Raw genomic sequence first — 15,112 nt, 5'->3', positions numbered from 1 at the left:
TGAAGCTACGTCGGTATTTCCCCAAAGAGGAAGGGATGATGCAGCACAGCAGCGGTAGGTATTTCCCTCAGATATGAAACCAAGGTTATCGAACCAGTAGGAGAACCAAGCAACACAACGTAAACAACCCCTGCACACAGATAACAAAGCCTCGCAACCCGACGTGTTAAAGGGGTTGTCAATCCCTTCCGGGGTACGGCGCCTCAAGATAGGCAAACAGACGTGAGATAAATTGTAGTAGATTGATAGATCGAATGCAAAATAAAATAAATAGAAATAAAACGTAGCAAGGTTTTTTTGTATTTTTAGTTTAATAGATCTGAAAATATATGCAAAGGAAAAATATATCGCAAAGGCAAATATATAAGAAAGAAGACCCGGGGGCCGTAGGTTTCACTAGTGGCTTCTCTCGAGAAAAATAGCACACGGTAGGTAAACAAATTACTGTTGGGAAATTGATAGAACTTCGAAGAATCATGACGATATCCAGGCAATGATCATTATATAGGCATCACGTCCAAGATTAGTAGACCAACTCTTGCATGCATCTACTACTATTACTCCACACATCGACCGCTATCCAGCATGCATCTAGTGTATTAAGTTCATGGAAAATGGAGTAATGCAATAAGAACGATGACATGATGTAGACAAGATCTACCTATGTACAGATAGACCCCATCGTTTTATCCTTAGTAGCAACGATACATACGTGTCATTCCCCCTTCTGTCACTGGGATCAAGCACTGTAAGATTGAACCCACTACAAAGCACCTCTTCCCATTGCAAGATAAATAGATCAAGTTGGCCAAACAAAACCCAAATATAGGAGAAGAAATATGAGGCTATAAGAGATCATGGATATAAGAGATCAAAGATAATCAAATAACTTCCATGGATGTAAAAAAGATATAACTGATCATAAACTCAAAGTTCATCAGATCCCAACAAACACACCGCAAAAGAGTTACATCATGTGGATCTCCAAGAGACCATTGTATTGAGAATTCAGCGAGAGCGAGGAAGCCATCTAGCTACTAACTACGGACCCGAAGGTTTACAAAGAACTACTCACGCATCGTCGGAGAGGCACCAATGGAGGTGGTGAACCCCATCTGAGATGGTGTCTAGATTGGATCTGGTGGTTCTGGACTCTGCGGCGGCTGGATGAATATTTCATCGACTCCCCTAGGGTTTTGGGAATATTGGGTTATTTATAGAGCAAAGAGGCAGTCCGGGGGACACCCGAGGTGGGCACAGCCCACCAGGCGTAGCGAGGGCCCATTACGTTCCTTCTGGTCCAAAAAAAATCTCTGTAAAGTTTCGTTGCATTTGGACTCTGTCTGATATTGATTTCCTGTGATGTAAAAAACATGCAGAAAACATGCACTATGTCAATAGGTTATATCAAAAAATGATATAAGATGACTATAAAATGATTATAAAACATCCAAGATTGATAATATAACAACATGGAACAATAAAAAATTATAGATACGTTGGAGACGTATCAGCATCCCCAAGCTTAACTCCTACTCGTCCTCGAGTAGGTAAGTGATAAAAACAGAATTTTTGATGCGGAATGCTGCCTAACATGTCATATCATATTCTTTTCTTTATAGCATGGACATTTGGACTTTTATGTGATTCAAAGCAATAGTCTAGTTTTGACATGATAATTTAGATACTCAAGCATATCAATAAGCAACCATGTCTTTCAAAATATCAACGCTAAAATAAGTTATCCCTAGCCCATCATGCTCAACCATTGATCCATTCATGAAACACACTCGAATATTAGCTACACCCAATACCTAAGTATGATCATATTGCCTCCTAGTTGGTGCTTTTGTAAGAGAAGATGGAGACTCAAATTCAAAATAAAAATTGCATAAAGTAAAAGAAAGGCCCTTCGCGGAGGGAAGTAGGGATTTGTAGAGGTGCCAGAGCTCAAAGCGAAAAATTAGAGATAAAAACATTTTGCGAGGTGTATCCATCCCACCAATGAAAATGACTTAGAGTTCCCAACACTTTCCATGCTAGATATATCATAGGGGGTTCCCAAAAGGAAAATAAAGTTTATTCCTTTTTCCACCATACTTTCACTGTCCATGGCTAGCCGTATCCACGGTTTCCCTCCATAGCAACACTTTCCAAGGAATTTATTATTTGACAACATAAAGCAAATTCATTTTTGCATTTCGGGACTGGGAATCACTAAAACCTTTGCCTTACACTCGTGCAATGACAAGTGAATAAACACTCATCGTGATAATAACACATCCAGCATGGAAAATATTAGCCACCCTTCACCGCTCCGCGAGCGAAACAAACACACAAAAGGGAAGTTTATTTTGAAAATTAGAGATGGCACATGCAAATTTGCTTAGAACGGCAAAAGAATACCGCACATAGGTAGGTATAGTGGACTCATGTGGCAAAACTGGTTTAAAGGATTTTGGATGCACAAGTAGAGATCATACTTGGTGCAAAATGAAGGCTAGCAAAAGATTGAGAAGCGACCAACCAAGAAACGAATAATCTCATAAGCAAGCATTAAGCATAATTAGCACCGAATAATGCATCACAAGTAGGATATAATTTCATTGCACGACTATTGACTTTCGTGCTTGCATAGGGAATCACAAACCTTAACACCAATATTAAGCATAATTACTCATCAACACAACTCACATATCACATCATCATATCTCAAAACTATTACTACGAATCAAGTTTATTTTGTCCAATGATCTTCATGAAAGTTTTTATTATATCCTTCTTGGATATCTATCACTTTGGGACTAACTTTCATGTGTTGCTTTTCATAAGCTCAAACAAATATAAGTGAAGATCAAGAGCATAATTTTTCTTTCTGTCAAAATAATTTAAGTGAAGCAAGAGAGAATTTCTTCAAAAATACTAAGCACACCATGCTCAAAAAGATATAAGTGACGCACTAGAGCAGGTCCATTGCTCATAAAAAATTTATGTGAAGCATAGAGAGCAATTCTAACAAGTCATGACATAATTTTGGCTCTTTCAAATAAGTGTGTCCAGCAAGGATTGGTGACTTAAAAGAAAAAATTAAATAAGCAAAGACTCATATGATACAAGACGCTCCAAGCAAAACACATATCATGTGACGAATAAAAATATAGCTTCGAGTAAAATACCGATGGTCGTTGGAAGAAAGCAGGGATGCCACTCGGGGGCATCCCCAAGCTTAGTTGGTTGCTCATTTTTGGATAATAGCTTGGGATGCTGGGGCATCCCCAAGATTAGGCTCTTCTATCCTTCTTTCATCCATCATAAGCTAACCCAAAACTTGAAAACTTCAATCACACAAAACTCAACAAAACCCTCGTGAGATCCGTTAGTATAAGAAAGCAAACCACTACTATAAGTACTATATCAAACCAATTCATATTTTATTTTTATATTATATCTACTATATTCCAACTTCTCTATGGCAAAAACTCATCAAAGAAAACCATAGAGCCATCAAAATAAGCACACAACACAAAGAAAAAAGAATCTGTCAAAACAGAACAGTCTGTAGTAATCTGACTATTTCGAATACTTCTGTAACTCCAAAACTTCTGAAAAAATAGGACGACCAGGGTAATTTGTATATTAATCTTCTGCAAAACGAATTGGCATTTTATCACGTTCTGGTGATTTTTAACAATTGTTTTCGTGACTGCACAAGTTTCTGTTTTTCAGCAAGATCAAACAACTATCACCCAAGAAGATCCTATAGGATTTACTTGGCACAAACACTAATTAAAACAGAAAAAACACAATCATACCAGTAGCATAATTGTGAAAACACACAAGAACAGAAAGCAAAAAGGAAAAATAAATTTTATTCATTGGGTTGCCTCCCAACAAGCGCTATAGTTTTACGCCCTTAGCTAGGCATAGAGTAAGGATCTAAGTTTTGTCATCTTTGGTTCGAGATCCATAAGATGCCCACATGATTGATTCATAAGGTGGCTTAATTCTTGTTCTAGGAAAGTGTTCTATACCCCTCCTCAAAGGAAATTGGAACTTAATATTGCCTTCTTTCATATCAATCACGGCACCGATATTGCATAAAAACGGTCTACCAAGAATAATTGGACAAGACGGATTGCAATCAATATCAAGAACAATAAAATCTACGAGCACATAATTCCTATTTGCAAGAATAAGAAAATCATTAATTTTTCTCATAGCTCTTTAATAGTAGAATCCGCCAAGTGCAAATTCAAAGAACAATCTTCAGGATTAGTAAGACCGAGCCCATCACATAAATATTTCGGAATTGTAGAAACACTAGCACCCAAGTCACACAAAGCAAAACACTCATAATTTTTAATCTTGACTTTGATAGTAGGTTCCCATTCATCATGCAATTTTCTAGGAATTGAAACTTCCAATTCCAATTTTTCTTCAAAAGCTTCCATCATAGCATCAACAATATGTTTAGTAAAAGCTTTATTTTGTTCATAGGCATGGGGTGAATTTATCATGGATTGCAACAAAGAAATACAATCAATCAAAGAGCAACTATCATAATTAAAGTCTTTGTAATCCAAAAGAGTAGGCACATCACTAGTCAAAGTCTTGACCTCTCCAAACCCACTTTTATCAATTTTCTCAATAAGATTTTCACCCTCCAAAATATTGGGACGCCTTCAACCTAAAGTTGACTCTTCTCCAGTCCCTTTTTCATCAATCTTAACTTTACTAAACAAAGAATCAATAGAAGAAATACCAATCATTTTAAGATCTTCACCAGTTTTACGGAAGTAATCACTAGAGAATGCTTTTTCTAAAAATTCTCTTTTAGATCTAAGCATAGTGGTTCTTTTCTTACTTCCATACATAGAAACATAAAGAGCTTTAATTGATTCATCAACCTTAGGCAGAAAAATTTTCATCTTGAGATTTTCCACATCATGAGCAATTCTATCAACACTTCTAGACAAATCATCAATCTTATTCAACTAGTCTTCTATGGAAGTGTTGAAAACTTTTTGCGTATTCATAAATTCTTTAATATTATCCTCAAGATCAGAGGTGTTCCTATTATTATAATAAGATTGATTTCCATAGGAATTAACATAATTATTAGAGGAATTACTAGGAAAAGGCCTAGGATTAAAATTACCTCTATAAGCATTGTTATTGAAATTATTTTGAGAGATAAAATTCACATCTATGGCATCACTATTTTGCTCAATCAAAGTAGACAAAGGCATATCATTAATATCAATAGGAGCACTTTTACTAGCAACCAATTTCATAAGAGCATCAACTTTTTCACTCAAAGAAGAAATTTCTTCAACCCAATTAACTTTTTTACTAGTAGGAGCCCTTCCGGTATGCCATTGTGAGTAATTGCCATGATATTATCAAGCAATTTGGTGGCTTCACCCAAAGTAATTTCCATAAAAGTACCACCCGCGGCGAAATCTAAAAGATTACGAGAAACAAAATTCAACCCCGCATAAAAAATTTGTATGTTCATCCAAAGATTTAACCCATGAGTTGGGCCATTCCTTAGCATCATTTTCATCCTTTCCCAAGATTGTGCAACATGCTCATGTTCAGGTTGCTTGAAATTCATGATCTGGGTTATAAGGGAAATAATTTTTGCGGGAGGAAAATACTTAGTGCTAAAAGCATCTTTGCACTTATTCCAAGAATCGATACTATTGCGAGGCAAAGAAGAGAACCAAATTTTTGCAGAATCACGCAAAGAAAATGGAAATAATTTCATATTCACCACATCATTGTCCACATCTTTTTTATTTTGCATATTGCATAATTCCACGAAGGTATTCGGATGCGACGCGACATCCTCATTAGGAGTACCGAAAAATTGATCTTTGATAACAAGATTCAGCAAAGCAGTATTAATATCACAAGACTCCGCACTAGTGGCGGGAGGAGCAATCGGAGTGCCAATAAAATCATTGTTGTTGGAATTTGAGAATTCACATAACTTGGTGTTCTCTTGAGTCATGATGAGAACTCAACAAGATTGCACTCAAAAACAGATCCGGCAAGAAAACAGCGAACGGAAAAAGAGAGGCGAATAAAACGGCAAATTTTTGTGAAGTGGGGGAGAGGAAAACGAGAGGCAAATGGAAAATAATATAAATTGCAAGGAGATGAGATTTGTGATTAGGAACCTATTATATGTTGAAGATCCTCCCCGGCAACGGCGCCAAAAATTCCTTTTGATGTCGCTTGAAGCTACGTCGGTATTTCCCCAAAGAGGAAGGGATGATGCAGTACAGCGGCGGTAGGTATTTCCGTCAGATATGAAACCAAGGTTATCGAACCAGCAGGAGAACCAAGCAACACAACGTAAACAGCCCCTGCACATAGATAACAAATCCTTGCAACCCGACGTGTTAAAGGGGTTGTCAATCCCTTCCGGGGTACGGTGCCTCAAGATAGGCAAACAGATGTTAGATAAATTGTAGTAGATTGATAGATCGAACGCAAAATAAAATAAATAGAAATAAAACGCAGCAAGGTATTTTTGTATTTTTGGTTTAATAGATCTGAAAATAAATGCAAAGGAAAAATAGATCGCAAAGGCAAATATATGAGAAAGAAGACCCTGGGGCCTTAGGTTTCACTAGTGGCTTCTCTCGAGAATGCAAACAGTGGGTAAACAAATTATTGTTGGGAAATTGATAGAACTTCGAATAATCATGACGATATCCAGGCAATGATCATTATATAGGCATCACGTCCAAGATTAGTAGACCGGCTCCTGCCTGCATCTACTACTATTACTCCACACATCGACGCTATCCAGCATGCATCTAGTGTATTAAGTTCATGGAAAAACGGATTAATGCAATAAGAACGATGACATGATGTAGACAAGATCTACCTATGTATAGATTGTTGGGAATCGTAGCATAATTTTGAAATTTTCCTACGCTCACCAAGATGCATCTATGGAGTATACTAGGAACGAGGGGAAGGGAGTGCATCTACATACCCTTGTAGATCGCGAGCGGAAGCGTTCCAATGAACGTGGATGACGGAGTCGTACTCGCCGTGATCCAAATCACCGATGACCGAGTGCCGAACGGACGGCACCTCCGCGTTCAACACACGTACGGTGCAGCGACGTCTCCTCCTTGATCCAGCAAGGGGGAAGGAGAGGTTGATGGAGATCCAGAAGCACGACGGCGTGGTGGTGGATGTAGCGGGTCTCGTGCAGGGCTTCGCCGAGCTTCTACGAGAGAGAGAGAGAGAGAGGTGTTGCAGGGGAGGAGGGAGGCGCCCAAGGCTGTTGTGTGCTGCCCTCCCTCCCCCCCTTTATATAGGCCCCCTGGGGGGGCGCCGGCCCTGGAGATCAGATCCAAGGGGGGGGGCGGCGGCCAAGTGGGGGGGAAGGGGTGCCTTGCCCCCAAGGCAAGGGGGAACTCCCCCCTAGGGTTCCCAACCCTAGGCGCATGGGGGGAGGCCCAAGGGGGGCGCCCCAGCCCACTAGGGGCTGGTTCCCTTCCACTTTCAGCCCACGGGGCCCTCCGGGACAGGTGGCCCCACCCGGTGGACCCCCGGGACCCTTCCGGTGGTCCCGGTACAATACCGATAACCCCCGAAACTTTCCCGGTGGCCGAAACTGGACTTCCTATATATAATTCTTCACCTCCGGACCATTCCGGAACCTCTCGTGACGTCCGGGATCTCATCCGGGACTCCGAACAACTTTCGGGTTTCCGCATACATATATCTCTACAACCCTAGCGTCACCGGACCTTAAGTGTGTAGACCCTACGGGTTCGGGAGACATGCAGACATGACCGAGACGCCTCTCCGGTCAATAACCAACAGCGGGATCTGGATACCCATGTTGGCTCCCACATGTTCCACGATGATCTCATCGGATGAACCACGGTGTCGAGGATTCAATCAATCCCGTATACAATTCCCTTTGTCAATCGGTATGTTACTTGCCCGAGATTCGATCGTCGGTATCCCAATACCTTGTTCAATCTCGTTACCGGCAAGTCTCTTTACTCGTACCGCAATGCATGATCCCGTGACTAACGCCTTAGTCACATTGAGCTCATTATGATGATGCATTACCGAGTGGGCCCAGAGATACCTCTCCGTCATACGGAGTGACAAATCCCAGTCTCGATCCGTGCCAACCCAACAGACACTTTCGGAGATACCCGTAGTGCACCTTTATAGTCACCCAGTTACGTTGTGACGTTTGGCACACCCAAAGCACTCCTACGGTATCCGGGAGTTGCACGATCTCATGGTCTAAGGAAAAGATACTTGACATTGGAAAAGCTCTAGCAAACGAAACTACACGATCTTTTATGCTATGCTTAGGATTGGGTCTTGTCCATCACATCATTCTCCTAATGATGTGATCCCGTTATCAATGACATCCAATGTCCATAGTCAGGAAACCGTGACTATCTGTTGATCAACGAGCTAGTCAACTAGAGGCTTACTAGGGACAGGTTGTGGTCTATGTATTCACACATGTATCACGATTTCCGGACAATACAATTATAGCATGAATAATAGACAATTACCATGAACAAAGAAATATAATAATAACCATTTATTATTGCCTCTAGGGCATATTTCCAACAGTCTCCCACTTGCACTAGAGTCAATAATCTAGTTACATTGTGATGAATCGAACACCCATTGCGTCCTGGTGTTGATCATGTTTTGCCCTAGGGAGAGGTTTAGTCAACGGATCTGCTACATTCAGGTCCGTGTGTACTTTACAAATATCTATGTCTCCATTTTGAACACTTTCACGAATGGAGTTGAAGCGACGCTTGATATGCCTGGTCTTCCTGTGAAACCTGGGCTCCTTCGCAAGGGCAATAGCTCCAGTGTTGTCACAGAAGAGAGTCATTGGGCCCGACGCATTGGGAATCACCCCTAGGTCGGTAATGAACTCCTTCATCCAGACTGCTTCCTGTGCTGCCTCTGAGGCTGCCATGTACTCCGCTTCACATGTAGATCCCGCCACGACGCTTTGCTTGCAACTGCACCAGCTTACTGCTCCTCTATTCAAAATATACACGTATCCGGTCTGTGACTTCGAGTCATCCAGATCTGTGTCGAAGCTAGCGTCGACGTAACCCTTTACGACGAGCTCTTCGTCACCTCCATAAACGAGAAACATATCCTTAGTCCTCTTCAGGTACTTCAGGATATTCTTGACCGCTGTCCAGTGTTCCTTGCCGGGATTACTTTGGTACCTTCCTACCAAACTTACGGCAAGGTTTATATCAGGTCTGGTACACAGCATGGCATACATAATAGACCCTATGGCCGAGGCATAGGGGATGACACTCATCTGTTCTATATCTTCTGCCGTGGTCGGGCATTGAGCCGTGCTCAATTGCACACCTTGCAATACAGGCAAGAACCCCTTCTTGGACTGATCCATACTGAACTTCTTCAATATCTTGTCAAGGTATGTACTCTGTGAAAGACCAATGAGGCGTCTTGATCTATCTCTATAGATCTTGATGCCTAATATATAAGCAGCTTCTCCAAGGTCCTTCATTGAAAAACACTTATTCAAATAGGCCTTTATACTTTCCAAGAATTCTATATCATTTCCCATCAATAATATGTCATCCACATATAATATGAGAAATGCTACAGAGCTCCCACTCACTTTCTTGTAAACACAGGCTTCTCCATAAGTCTGTGTAAACCCAAACGCTTTGATCATCTCATCAAAGCGAATGTTCCAACTCCGAGATGCTTGCACCAGCCCATAGATTGAGCGCTGGAGCTTGCACACTTTGTTAGCATTCTTAGGATCGACAAAACCTTCCGGCTGCATCATATACAACTCTTCCTTAAGGAAGCCATTAAGGAATGCCGTTTTGACGTCCATCTGCCATATCTCATAATCATAGTATGCGGCAATTGCTAACATGATTCGGACGGACTTCAGCTTCGCTACGGGTGAGAAAGTCTCATCGTAGTCAACCCCTTGAACTTGTCGATAACCCTTAGCGACAAGTCGAGCTTTGTAGATGGTCACATTACCATCTGCGTCCGTCTTCTTCTTAAAGATCCATTTGTTTTCTATGGCTCGCCGCTCATCGGGCAAGTCAGTCAAAGTCCATACTTTGTTTTCATACATGGATTCTATCTCGGATTTCATGGCTTCTAGCCATTTGTCGGAATCCGGGCCCGCCATCGCTTCTTCATAGTTCGAAGGTTCACCGTTGTCTAACAACATGATTTCCAGGACAGGGTTGCCGTACCACTCTGGTGCGGAACGTGTCCTTGTGGACCTACGAAGTTCAGCAACTTGATCTGAAGCTTCATGATCATCATCATTAACTTCCTCCCCAGTCGGTGTAGGCACCACAGGAACATTTTCCCGCGCTGCGCTACTTTCCGGTTCGGAAGGGGTGACTATCACCTCATCAAGTTCCACTTTCCTCCCACTCAATTCTTTCGAGAGAAACTCCTTCTCTAGAAAGGACCCGTTCTTGGCAACGAAGATCTTGCCTTCGGATCTGAGGTAGAAGGTATACCCAATAGTTTCCTTAGGGTATCCTATGAAGACGCATTTTTCCGATTTGGGTTCGAGCTTTTCAGGTTGAAGTTTCTTGACATAAGCATCGCATCCCCAAACTTTTAGAAACGACAGCTTAGGTTTCTTCCCAAACCATAATTCATACGGTGTCGTCTCAACGGATTTAGACGGTGCCCTATTTAAAGTGAATGCGGCAGTCTCTAAAGCATAACCCCAAAATGAGAGCGGTAAATCGGTAAGAGACATCATAGATCGCACCATATCCAATAGAGTGCGATTACGACGTTCGGACACACCATTTCTCTGAGGTGTTCCAGGCGGCGTAAGTTGTGAAACTATTCCACATTTCCTTAAGTGTGTACCAAATTCGTGACTTAAATATTCTCCACCACGATCTGATCGTAAGAATTTTATTTTCCTGTCACGTTGATTCTCGACTTCATTCTGAAATTCCTTGAACTTTTCAAAGGTTTCAGACTTGTGTTTCATTAGGTAGACATACCCATATCTACTTAAATCATCAGTGAGAGTGAGAACATAACGATATCCTCCGCGAGCCTCAACACTCATTGGACCACACACATCGGTATGTATGATTTCCAATAAGTTGGTTGCTCGCTCCATTGTTCCGGAGAACGGAGTCTTGGTCATCTTACCCATGAGGCATGGTTCGCACGTGTCAAATGATTCGTAATCAAGAGACTCCAAAAGTCCATCTGCATGGAGCTTCTTCATGCGCTTGACACCAATGTGACCAAGGCGGCAGTGCCACAAGTATGTGGGACTATCGTCATCAACTTTACATCTTTTGGTATTCACACTATGAACATGTGTAACATCACGTTCGAGATTCATCAAAAATAAACCATTGACCAGCGGGGCATGACCATAAAACATATCTCTCAAATAAATAGAACAACCATTATTCTCGGATTTAAATGAGTAGCCATCTCGAATTAAACGAGATCCAGATACAATGTTCATGCTCAAAGCTGGCACTAAATAACAATTATTGAGGTTTAAAACTAATCCCGTAGGGAGATGCAGAGGTAGCGTGCCGACGGCGATCACATCGACCTTGGAACCATTCCCGACGCGCATCGTCACCTCGTCCTTCGCCAGTCTCCGTTTATTCCGTAGTTCCTGTTTTGAGTTACAAATATGAGCAACCGCACCGGTATCAAATACCCAGGAGCTACTACGAGTACTGGTAAGGTACACATCAATTACTAGTATATCACATATACCTTGGGTGTTGCCGGCCTTCTTCTTGTCCGCTAAGTATTTGGGGCAGTTCCGCTTCCAGTGACCACTTCCCTTGCAATAAAAGCACTCAGTCTCGGGCTTGGGTCCATTCTTTGACTTCTTCCCGGTAACTGGCTTACCGGGCGCGGCAACTCCCTTGCCGTCCTTCTTGAAGTTCTTCTTACCCTTGCCCTTCTTGAACTTAGTGGTTTTATTCACCATCAACACTTGATGTTCTTTTCTGATCTCTACCTCAGCTGATTTCAGCATTGAATATACCTCGGGAATGGTCTTTTCCATCCCCTGCATATTGTAGTTCATCACAAAGCTCTTGTAGCTTGGTGGAAGCGACTGGAGGATTCTGTCAATGACCGCGTCATCCGGGAGATTAACTCCCAGCTGAGACAAGCGGTTGTGCAACCCAGACATTCTGAGTATGTGCTCACTAACAGAACTGTTCTCCTCCATTTTACAGCTGAAGAACTTGTCGGAGACATCATATCTCTCGACCCGGGCATGAGCTTGAAAAACCAGTTTCAGCTCCTCGAACATCTCATATGCTCCATGTTTCTCAAAACGCTTTTGGAGACCCGGTTCTAAGCTGTAAAGCATGCCGCACTGAACGAGGGAGTAATCATCAGCACGCTGCTGCCAAGCGTTCATAACGTCTTGGTTCTCAGGGATTGGTGCTTCACCTAGCGGTGCTTCTAAGACATAATCTTTCTTGGCTGCTATGAGGATGATCCTCAGGTTCCGGACCCAGTCCGTATAGTTGCTGCCATCATCTTTCAGCTTGGTTTTCTCTAGGAACGCGTTGAAATTGAGGACAACGTGGGCCATTTGATCTACAATACATAGTGTAAAGATTTAGACTAAGTTCATGATAATTAAGTTCATATAATCAAATTATTTAATGAACTCCCACTCAGATAGACATCCCTCTAGTCATCTAAGTGAAACATGATCCGAATTCGACTAGGCCGTGTCCGATCATCACGTGAGACGGACTAGTCAAGATCGGTGAACATCTCCATGTTGATCGTATCTTCTATACGACTCATGCTCGACCTTTCGGTCCTCCGTGTTCCGAGGCCATGTCTGTACATGCTAGGCTCGTCAAGTGAACCTAAGTGTATTGCGTGTGTTCCGAGGCCATGTCTGTACATGCTAGGCTCGTCAACACCCGTTGTATTCGAACGTTAGAATCTATCACACCCGATCATCACGTGGTGCTTCGAAACAACGAACCTTCGCAACGGTGCACAGTTAGGGTGAACACTTTCTTGAAATTATTATAAGGGATCATCCTACTTGCTACCGTCGTTCTAAGCAAATAAGATGCAAAAACATGATAAACATCACATGCAATCAAATAGTGACATGATATGGCCAATATCATCATGCTCCTTTGATCTCCATCTTCGGGGCACCATGATCATCTTTGTCACCGGCATGACACCATGATCTCCATCATCATGATCTCCATCATTGTGTCTTCATGAAGTCGTCACGCCAACGATTACTTCTACTTCTATGGCTAACGCGTTTAGCAATAAAGTAAAGTAATTTACATGGCGTTTATTTAATGACACGCAGGTCATACAAAATAATAAAGACAACTCCTATGGCTCCTGCCGGTTGTCATACTCATCGACATGCAAGTCGTGATTCCTATTACAAGAATATGATCAATCTCATACATCACATATATCATTCATCACATCTTCTGGCCATATCACATCACATAGCACTTGCTGCAAAAACAAGTTAGACGTCCTCTAATTGTTGTTGCAAGTTTTTACGTGGTTTGTAGGTTTCTAGCAAGAACGTTTCTTACCTACGTATGACCACAACGTGATTTGCCAATTTCTATTTACCCTTCATAAGGACCCTTTTCATCGAATCCGTTCCGACTAAAGTAGGAGAGACAGACACCCGCTAGCCACCTTATGCAACTTGTGCATGTCAGTCGGTGGAACCAGTCTCACGTAAGCGTACGTGTAAGGTCGGTCCGGGCCGCTTCATCCTACAATGCCGCCGAAACAAGAAACGACTAGTAGCGGCAAGAAGAATTGGCAAACTCAACGCCCACAACTGCTTTGTGTTCTACTCGTGCATAGTAACTACGCATAGGCCTGGCTCATGATGCCACTGTTGGGAATCGTAGCATAATTTTAAAATTTTCCTACGCTCACCAAGATGCATCTATGGAGTATACTAGCAACGAGGGGAAGGGAGTGCATCTACATACCCTTGTAGATCGCGAGCGGAAGCGTTCCAATGAACGTGGATGACGGAGTCGTACTCGCCGTGATCCAAATCACCGATGACCGAGTGCCGAACGGACGGCACCTCCGCGTTCAACACACGTACGGTGCAGCGACGTCTCCTCCTTCTTGATCCAGCAAGGGGGAAGGAGAGGTTGATGGAGATCCAGCAGCACGACGGCGTGGTGGTGGATGTAGCGGGTCTCGTGCAGGGCTTCGCCGAGCTTCTACGAGAGAGAGAGAGGTGTTGCAGGGGAGGAGGGAGGCGCCCAAGGCTGTTGTGTGCTGCCCTCCCTCCCCCCCTTTATATAGGCCCCCTGGGGGGGCGCCGGCCCTGGAGATCAGATCCAAGGGGGGGCGGCGGCCAAGTGGGGGGGAAGGGGTGCCTTGCCCCCCAAGGCAAGGGGGAACTCCCCCCTAGGGTTCCCAACCCTAGGCGCATGGGGGGAGGCCCAAGGGGGGCGCCCCAGCCCACTAGGGGCTGGTTCCCTTCCACTTTCAGCCCACGGGGCCCTCCGGGACAGGTGGCCCCACCCGGTGGACCCCCGGGACCCTTCCGGTGGTCCCGGTACAATACCGATAACCCCCGAAACTTTCCCGGTGGCCGAAACTGGACTTCCTATATATAATTCTTCACCTCCGGACCATTCCGGAACCTCTCGTGACGTCCGGGATCTCATCCGGGACTCCGAACAACTTTCGGGTTTCCGCATACATATATCTCTACAACCCTAGCGTCACCGGACCTTAAGTGTGTAGACCCTACGGGTTCGGGAGACATGCAGACATGACCGAGACGCCTCTCCGGTCAATAACCAACAGCGGGATCTGGATACCCATGTTGGCTCCCACATGTTCCACGATGATCTCATCGGATGAACCACGGTGTCGAGGATTCAATCAATCCCGTATACAATTCCCTTTGTCAATCGGTATGTTACTTGCCCGAGATTCGATCGTCGGTATCCCAATACCTTGTTCAATCTCGTTACCGGCAAGTCTCTTTACTCGTACCGCAATGCATGATCCCGTGACTAAC

Source organism: Triticum aestivum, chromosome 4D (assembly GCF_018294505.1).
Source record: "Triticum aestivum cultivar Chinese Spring chromosome 4D, IWGSC CS RefSeq v2.1, whole genome shotgun sequence".
Lineage (NCBI taxonomy): Eukaryota > Viridiplantae > Streptophyta > Magnoliopsida > Poales > Poaceae > Triticum > Triticum aestivum.
The sequence above is the reverse complement of the archived record's forward strand: the minus strand, read 5'-3'. Positions refer to the sequence as shown.